The sequence below is a fragment of the Zerene cesonia genome, chromosome 8 (genome assembly GCF_012273895.1).
Source record: "Zerene cesonia ecotype Mississippi chromosome 8, Zerene_cesonia_1.1, whole genome shotgun sequence".
Taxonomy (NCBI): domain Eukaryota; kingdom Metazoa; phylum Arthropoda; class Insecta; order Lepidoptera; family Pieridae; genus Zerene; species Zerene cesonia.
This window is the reverse complement of record NC_052109.1, coordinates 5,771,890-5,781,583: the sequence shown is the minus strand read 5'-3', so window position 1 is coordinate 5,781,583 and position 9,694 is coordinate 5,771,890.

Here is a 9,694-nt window from a genome sequence, read left to right as displayed (position 1 = left end):
TGCTATTAAAATACTGTAGTATTGATATACAGATACTATGTTGATACAACATGTATCAATATAGTACTCGATACATTTGCATATAATTATTATATAAATCAGCTTTTTTACTTTTGCACTACTTACGTACTTGTAAAACTGGATGGTTCCATAACCATCAAATAAGAGTACTAAGAAGACTTTTCTAAAACATATTTCATCTTGTTTTCCTTTACGTCCAATGTTTGTGTGAATAATGAAAATTTAAATGACTATAAATTTTTCTGTACTCTCGGCAATCTCAAAACCACGACTTTCGATTGAAACCGTAAAAGTTACGAAATCATTATTTACATTTTATACGGCACGTTTCCGATTCTTAAAGGCAATGTTTATTAAAACTCAATTTTATATAGAATTGAGGGTTCCTTTGAAACGCAGCCCGAAGATGCAAATTGGCCTGGCAAATAACACAAAGCAATCAAAGCAATCTTTGCGGAAATGGTACGAGCAGTTAAAATATTGTGAAAATTGTATTTATATAAATAGAAATGGACGAACACTTTAACATCTATTGAGAAATAATAATTAATTGGCAGTATGAATTAAAGTAGATGGCACTCGTATATATATACCTGTAAAATTTTATTATCTAGTGTTCTAATTACCTATATCTGCCTATACGTCTATAGTTTTATTTATTCAAATACGCAAAATGTTATAGAGAGAAGGATATTAGGATTATAATAGTTGGTTGCTTGTGTATTTGTTTTTCTTGTCTTATTTTTATTAAGAATTCGAATTCTTTCAGATTTTCAATCGACAATGCAGTTAGGATGAAGTGGAAACTTTTTAGCTTTCTATATATTGAATAATTAATGAAAGTTAACGTTAATTTAATTATCTTTCAACACAAGAGATATCGAAATAAAAAGGGCCGAACTTGATATTTGCTATGAAAATTTTCATCAACAAACTATCATAGTCCGCCCACACATCGCCTCCAGTAATATAATCCCATTAATTTCTTCAAAGTGTAATCAAGCCTTAGTAAATTGAAAATACAAGTAAAAAAACAACATCAGATCACATTAATGAATATTTACAATTTGTAAGTCACTGGAAACAAGTGACTTACAAATGTATTGATCATTATGTAATTAATGATTAGAATTATTATTTTTTAATAATATTTCTTAGTTTGTCTTTTTTTTTATGTCATAGCGGGCAACTGAGCTGGTGGTTCGTCTGATGGTAAACGATCACCACCGCCCATGAACATTCGTAAACATTCGCCTCTGCGAATGCGCTGCCCGCTTTTAGTGGGTAAGGGAAAAGGAACGAATTCATGACAGAAAAGAAGGAATGGACTGGGTCGGGTGAGGAAAAGGAAATAGGCCTCCGGCTCCCCCACTCACCGTACGAAACACAGTGGCATGCCACTATTTCACGCCGGTTTTCTGTGGAGGTGTGGTACTTCCCCGGTGCGAGCTGGCCCAATTCGTGCCGAAGCGTGCTCGACTCCCACAATAAGATATATCCCACAATAATAAAGAGTATATTGATGTTTATTGTAATAGGAAATTCTTTAAAAGCATGGAGGTTACAACGTTCGTGGTTAAGTGGGTCACGCGTTGACACTACAGTGACAGTAATCGCTTGACTAACCTGAGGAGAAATGGGACCGAGTGGCTTCACAACACCTACTTACATGAATGTGCTATTTGGAAAGCGGAACATGTGCTGAAAAAGCTTTTATATATCATACTGGGAACAAAAACTAACTCAAATTGACAGTTTACTATTTTGTATGTTGTATACGAGTTTATTAATTCTGTCATGTTATGTTTACATGACTTACTAAACTGTAGTGGACTTTTTAGATGTTTTTTGTCTACTAAGTATCGTGATAAAAGTACGATACGTACTTGTATATTATATATTTATCGCCACATATTATTTATTTAGGAATTATTTATCTGAATTACAAATTAAATAAAATAGATGTAAAATTAAAAAAACACTTAATCAATAAGGTTCAGCTTTCATTATAAAGTGTACCTCATTTACCAAAAATATCCATTTTTATAATATCGAGTAAAATATCTTTATTTCTGAAATTATAACCGCAAGATTTTTTTTATTCTTCTTATTCTGCTTATATTTTACCAATTAGTAGTAAATAATTTCATATTCGAGAATATGGCAATAATATGAAAAAGCTAATTTGAAATTAGAATATCCAAGCCCGGGGCTTATTAGCGTGATACTAAAATGTGTAAACCAGAAGCGAATACTGTCCAAGTTTAATTAAAGCTGGCAGCCCGTGTGTTATTGCCACCGAACCGAGGGCTAGATGTGACGTAAGCAATTATTGGGACAGCGGTCTAGATGTTTGTTGTAAGTTTTATTGCTTCTAGTGTGCAGACACAGTTATTTTGTTGTTTGGAGTGGTTTACAACTTGTTTGCCACTAAATATTACTGGTCAATTAAAAACAACGTCGTATACAATACCCGTTTATTTTTCTATTTTTCTAACGCACCTCTATCGCAAGTCAGTAAGAAATAGCAACCATCGTGATTCCTTTTTAAAAACATGTTTAGATTGGGGCGATCCACTATCCATTTAACGTCAAGTCAATATTAACAGATACTCCTAAACAAACATTTAATAATTTACCCATCCCATCCCTTTCCATGTATACTTATATTTGTCTTATATCCTGTACACATGATTTTCCTTACGCAAACAAAAACAACAGTGATTTTTGTTATCTATCTATAATCTATACCAATCCTGAATATTATAATTGCGAAAGAGTGTTTGATTGTGTGTCTTTCTATCATTTTGGAACGGAGTGATTGATATGGTGTTTTGTCTGGTGATACTCATTTATAGTCTCATAAATAGACTATAAATATATTCTTTTTATGAGGAATGCGTATATTACACAGTCATTTACTTATAATTTAAGAACGGCTGAATGGTTATTAATGATTGTTTGTTTGTGATATTTATTTCCGAGTGGATTAGGGTAACAACAAAAAATTTAATAACTAAAAACATATAAAGAATGTCTATCTAAAACATGTCGGAGCGGGCAACTTGTTAAAAATGAATACTTTACTTCAACTCATTCATAAACTACGGTGCGTACGATTTATTATTCTATTTCTATTGGCCGTAAAAATATAGCATAATAATACCTTCTATCGTTTATATTATTAATATAGTATTATATTATTATCTGTTCCTATTCGTACAAGATCTGTTGTAATGTAACTTGGAACTGCTAAAAAATTCGAACTATTGATAAAGATTGAACAGGAAAGAATATCAATGTTTTGATGTGATACAAAGGACAACTAACCTTTATTTATTTATTTTTTATAGTGGGGAAATCTTGCATAGATACCCACGGCCCTTGGGGATGGAGCCGTGGGTTATGTCGGATTCTTACCGACCAAAACCCCACTGTGTTCCGTCGAGCCACTTGAGTGAAGGGGCCACGGGAGCTGATTAAAATACGTCCGCGACCCCCTCAGCGGCTGCCCGTTGCCGGGCCAGGCGCATAATTAGAGTGGCAAAGTGAGGTCACCGCTCTACCCTCCTGTAAAAGGGACAACTAACCTGAAGCTAGTAGGTATCGTGTATTTTGGGCACATTATTCAATATACAATTTTTGCTTATTACTACAAATAAAATCACCGTACATGCCTTTCATTTCTACATATGAAGAGAATAAATAGAATTTCGTCTAAAGTTCTGATTAAATTTCCAGAAAGTTTTCATCAAAACTAGCCTCGTTACTTTGAATTTATCTTTTCGAACTGCGAAACTGATTAGATCCACCTGACGGTACGCATTCATACAGCGCGTTATTCCAATAAACTTAATCAAATTATCAGTATTTTGTGTAGAGTACCTTCGATCAATATTAACAACTATAGATATGTTACGCTCAAAGACTGAAAATGCTCATTGAGCAATAGAATAGCTCTCATTTCGTTGTGGTTAGTAAAAGAGCCACAACGCTAATTTTGTGTTGTGGCTCTAATGATAAGGCTTACAGCGCATTAAGTGTGTATTTAGTCCTCATTCATGATCGAATGTACCTACATTAAGTAATCAAAACAACAATTCATTTCGTCTAATTAAAATATTGCATGATGCAGCTTCAACTAAATCACAATAAGATTTTCAAAAATGTACAGTTCCATTACGAAATGAGAAAACAGCTCGAGCCTGTAAAGCACCTCATCTGGCTTCTGGAGGCTGTTACAGTCTGACGTCATTACATTTTATGACGGCAATGATGACACTTCTGCTTAAAAAACAGAAAGCTATGTTTTATGTTATAGTCTAGTAAGATATGGTCCGGAAAATGCTGAGGAAATACTTGAAACTGTTATTAAGTAACGTAAGATGATGTATGTTTTATTTCACGTATGTATTTTATGTATACGAGGCGAACATTTGCAGATGGGTTTTTTACATTTCCCACATTAGATGTTCTTTTTGTGTTGCAAGAAAACAAATGATTCGTAATTTTGCGTGATGCTTGCTTTCCCTGGTTATTACGTAATAGAAGGTATATTTTATGATATATTAAAGCCGTATATTTGTGAATACTTCATTTACCCAATGTTTTTCCAATGAAGATAGCTTCGACAATATTTTAAAAATATGCTATCATTGTGGACGGAAAGGATAACGCAACCTACACTTGCACGTACAGAATCAGAATAGCAGTTTAAGATATGTTAAAAATCCTATATAATAGAATAATATGATAAATAGTTTAAGAATAAACTTACCTCATTTACTTTGTTAAAAAAAACGAGGAGGTAATCAATTCGAGTGTATTTATAGTGTTTGTTACCTCATACCTTTTTACTGGATGAACCGATCTTTATGATTCTTTTTACAGCTATTATAAAACAAGAACTAAGAACTAATATATAATTTTATTCATAGTTTAGTCCTTAAATATATTTATAATGCAAATTTATAAGTTTGATAAACGCTAACTTGCTGCTACAAAAAGTTGCATAGTTCTACATTTTAAAGTATCAAGTCTAGGTCGACTAGCGCTTGGCATTTTTCCAACCTGAAAAGCAATTTTGTCAACAGTACTCGAACCCAATTCAGTATTGTTTATATTGGGAAAAATCTGCTAGAAACAAAATACAGTTATGATAAAAATGTAGCCTTTTACAAATAAGCCTTTAAAAGCACAAATATTTGAACGTTCGAGTAGCTTTTACGCTTTTTTGAAAGAGCAAAAGCAGAATTCTTGATTTGCATACAAAGAGAAATTTTAAAGCCCTCTCTTCAAGGACAGTTTCATCAATTTTATGATCGTTAAAAAGAGTCTCAAGGCCAATTGAAAAGAATACGAAACAAATTAGCGATTTGGAAAAAAATTAACCAATTGAAAATAAATCTTATACAAGGCCTGTAATATAATAGCGTATTACATCTACACTAACTAAGGACAGCGACTTTATTCACGTTATATGAGATTCTTACAACTGTTTTTTTGCTTTATAGTAGCTACTACTCGCAACGATACATCGCCTTAAAGCAACTACAATTAGCGGCAGACTGATGGCTCAGTGGATATTAAATCTGGAAATGTTAAAGGGATTAAACTTGTGACACTAAGTTTTTAGATAATAACATAATTACCAAAAAACTTAACCCCTCTATATGCGGAACCGTATCTGACAATTGGATCACCCACTTGCAAGCTCTGAGGTAACAGAAACACAGTCGAATTGAAAACCTCGTCCTTCTATGAGTCAATTAAAAAATAAATATGAACATTTTTATACGGCGTTAAAGTACTTATGACCGTAAACAATTCAGCATTAAAAACGGTGCCCTTAAACTGAAAGGGTGATAGTTAGTTGATGATTGGACGACGGGGAATAGGCATCTGCTGAAAGATCGATGAGGACTGAATGTTATCTGATTTGCGAGACTGCCCGAATAAGGATTGACAGAGCGATCCCGAGGGATCAATCACGAAGTTAGGTGGGACCCAGAGATAAATACATGTTTAATACTGCTCATTTTGCTCCATCTTAGCACTTAATATTGGAGTAAATAAATAAACAAGACCGTCTAAAAGGTCTCGAAATGTTATGAAAATAAGAATAAATGTTTAGCGAAGTATCGCTATACATATGATATAAGTAATTATAAATGCTGCTTGTACAAAATTACAATGTATATGTACGCAACTGTTAAAAAATTTTAAAAACGAGATAATTTTCAAAATTTGATTTATTCCTTATCAAGTGGGCAAAGTTTTTGTTCTATGCCGCCAGGAGAAAGGTCATTTTAATCTGTCGCTTCGGTTTTGTGGGCGGATATTTGATTTAACTTTTTCATATAACTACGAAGTGCGCAGCCTAATGCATTTTTTGTTACACTCTAACGGTCTATGACGCTGTTTGGACAGCATTTTTTATTAAGAATATTTATTACCACAAGTACATGGAAAATATATTATTCTTGGCATTTTAAAATAGCAAAATTGCGCAGATTCCTTTACGTATTACATAAACTACAAAGTTTTTTACTTAAACGAACAAAATGCATATAAGATCCACGAAATAACACGCCAATTGTTCAAGCAGGTTATAAATTTAATCTAAATTAATTAAAATCCCAGCTAGTAGGTAATGTGGCAATGGGGTTTCGTAATATTAATAAGAGACACTTCATTTATGATGTTTATGTAATTACGGCCTTAATTGGAATCTTCTAGCCCGTGCGGGTCTCCGGCCCGAAAGTAAAGTAAATATTTTACGAGAGTTTCCACAAAATTGAAATCATAATTTAAATCGGGTGATACAATATAAACTTTAGTATAATAAGGACAGCATCTGCTGATGTAGATAGAAGCAAAAGAGCGAATTGGTTTAAAAAATTAAAAAATATTAGCCTTTTTCTTTATATTCAACATATAATTATGATTTCTATAACATAAGTGAAGTAAGTTAAATTACTATTTGAATAACATGAGCAATATTTGTTTTTATAATTATAAAAAAACTAAGAACAAATATTAAATTTATAATTATAAAAACTAAGAACAAATATTAATATTAAATTTAACCCTAATCATCGTCATCATCAGCCCATATATTATGTTCCTACTGTAGGCCTCCTATGAGGGTTCAGGCCATAATACACCAACCCAATGGTACAACCCAGGCGGTGCGGGTGGCCATTAATCGTCGCCTTATATCTAAAACTAGCAGTCCGCCCCGGCTTCGCCTGTGGTACATATATAGCCTATAGCCTTTCTCAATAAATAGGCTATCTAACACTAAAATAATTTTTCAAATCGGACCAGTAGTTCCTGAGATTAGTGCGTTCAAACAAACAAACAGACTCTTCAGCTTCATAATATTAGTATAGATTAAACTATGAACTATAACAGAATAGGGTTCACTGCCCGCTTCACCTGTAAACAGTAAGTTACATTAGATTGTTGTGTTAGTTAATACAACCATCGCATAGCAAGGTATTGACTATGAGTGCATCGCAAATTTACCGTCCTACTTGAGACAACTCACCTTAGAGGTTGGCAAATAAATTACGTTACACAATAACCATTAGTGAGCTGTACGATATTGGCATATCATTTGTCCTCTGTTATTGTAACAAAATATTGAATGTAAATTATTTAGTAACTGTATATTATTATTATAAATAATTGTATATTATTATTGTTAGTTAGAAATTGTAACAAAAATTTTACTCATTATGTAAACTTTTAAAGACAGTTAATTTTCATAAAGTATAAGTTAATGTCTCCACTTTGAGTGTAACATTTTAATATGCCCACTTTTGTATTTTCTGGGACTATAAAGAAGCGCTGGACCGTGATCTCGCCTGGTCGCTGTGATCAAAGATGATTTTTCCATAGCAATATTATAACGATAAATAGCTTTTTTCTAACAATATCGTTTTAGTATTTTCTTTTGTTTGATTTTACGTGAGTATTAAACATTTAGAAATTAAAAACTTTTTAACGGATTTTAAACGCGATTTATTCATTATATTATTAACCCGACGTTTCGAACACTTTACAGCGAGCGTGACCACTCTCGTGAGCTCACGCTCGCTGTATAGTGTTAAAAAGTTTTTAATTTTTAAAAATATCGTTTTAAAAAACTTGTCTAACAAATTTATATTTGTATTTATAAATCGTTTTAAAATTCATCTTAATAATTACTGAAAACGTTATGAAATTCAACCCTTGGAATATTGGTTTAATATTGTCGCAAGTCTTGGTGTCAGAAATCTCGACACAGCTGTCGACGGCACAGCTATTCAAACTGCTATGACTTATTGCAATATTATTCATCCATGTTAAACAAATATTTACTGAATAAATGTAAAGGTCTACTCGAAAACGCAATATTATATTAATTCTATTAGGTACTATCACTACATAGTATAACACGAAGTCACTTTCTCAGTCCCTTATGCTTAAATCTTTAAAACTACTCAACGGAATTTGATGGTTTTTTTAGTAGATAGAGTTATTAAAGAGGAAGGTTTATATTTATAATAACATCTATATATAACGCGTACGAAAAGCGAAAAGCTTGTTAGGTAATATAATTCAATTAATCTTTGTTGTAAGATCGACCGCAGACGTTCGCTAGTTAATTTTAATGTTCTTGGTCGTAATGTCTATTGTAGTAATGCATTTTTGTTTCCTCTAATTATTGATTTAATGTACTTTTGATGCTTTATATTAAAAAATGATTAGAATTTTGTTCTCTTCTTTATATAAGCTGTCGTAAATGCAAAAGCCGTAACTTTTGTAAGCTTCTTTTCTTTTTTTAAGCTGTATCGCCTGTGGATATCTCTCTTCTTCACGCCTAAAACACAAAACCGATTTGGATGAATTTTTTTATAAAGATAGATTGAGACCTGAGAAAAGACATATTATGTTAGGCTTTACACTAGAAAGCCCACGGTCCCCAATCCAGTAAGAAAGCTAGTAAACTGTAAGAGCGCCAAGATCCATATTGCTTATTCGGGTTACTTTCGTAAAATGGGGCACAAATGGGGCGCTTATGTTAAACATATTTATATACCTACAGATAAATAACAATCAAGTCATACAAGCCACCTACTTCAGATGCCAGATGCGTTGTTATTATTGGTTTTAATATTTCAGTATTAATAAGCCTGAACGTTCTACTTTGTACTAAGATGCAAACATGATGCACTTCTATTTAATAAAATCGTTTTATGATAACTATCGAATTTGTCTACTTCATTCGTATAAATTATACAGAAAACTTAAAGCGAATTTATTGTTTAATTTACATTACAGTCGGGCGTTTGAATTTCTGCTATTCAACAGTTTTTAAGTTAATTTACCGAAATATCATTCATCGTATTTATGAGTTCTTCTACGATCATAAAGCAGTAGAAAAATTAAGATGTATTCTTCCTTTATGGTGACACATTAATATTAATTTTTATCTTAATATATTAAAATACTCATAGATATAATATAATAGAACGGACGGTTTTAAAAAGAATGAAATGTAAATATAAAACGACACCTTTTGGAGTATACTGCTATCCTAAAACAATTGAATATTATACCTAGTCTTGCCATAAATATTGTAATAAAGAAAAAAGAAAATTGTTAACTGCAAATAACATTTATT